The sequence below is a fragment of the Phalaenopsis equestris genome, unplaced genomic scaffold (genome assembly GCF_001263595.1).
Source record: "Phalaenopsis equestris unplaced genomic scaffold, ASM126359v1 Scaffold000995, whole genome shotgun sequence".
NCBI lineage: Eukaryota > Viridiplantae > Streptophyta > Magnoliopsida > Asparagales > Orchidaceae > Phalaenopsis > Phalaenopsis equestris.
Genome location: NW_018165434.1, coordinates 112551 through 112763, shown reverse-complemented (window position 1 = coordinate 112763; position 213 = coordinate 112551).

Sequence of the window (213 nt, the reverse complement as noted above, 5' to 3'; positions counted from 1 at the left end):
TAAAAAGATAACTGGAGATTTTTAGATGAAAAGCAATTAATAAGAAAAAGATCTTTCTTCTTATCATGAATAAGTAATAAGTATAGGAATTCTGTTGTAGAAGTATACAAATTGTGTTGTGTCAAATAGGAGCAATAATATTGTTTACCTATACTAGAGTTGCTATGAAGAACATTGGCTAATTTAAATTTTTAATAAATCTGTAGACCGGCT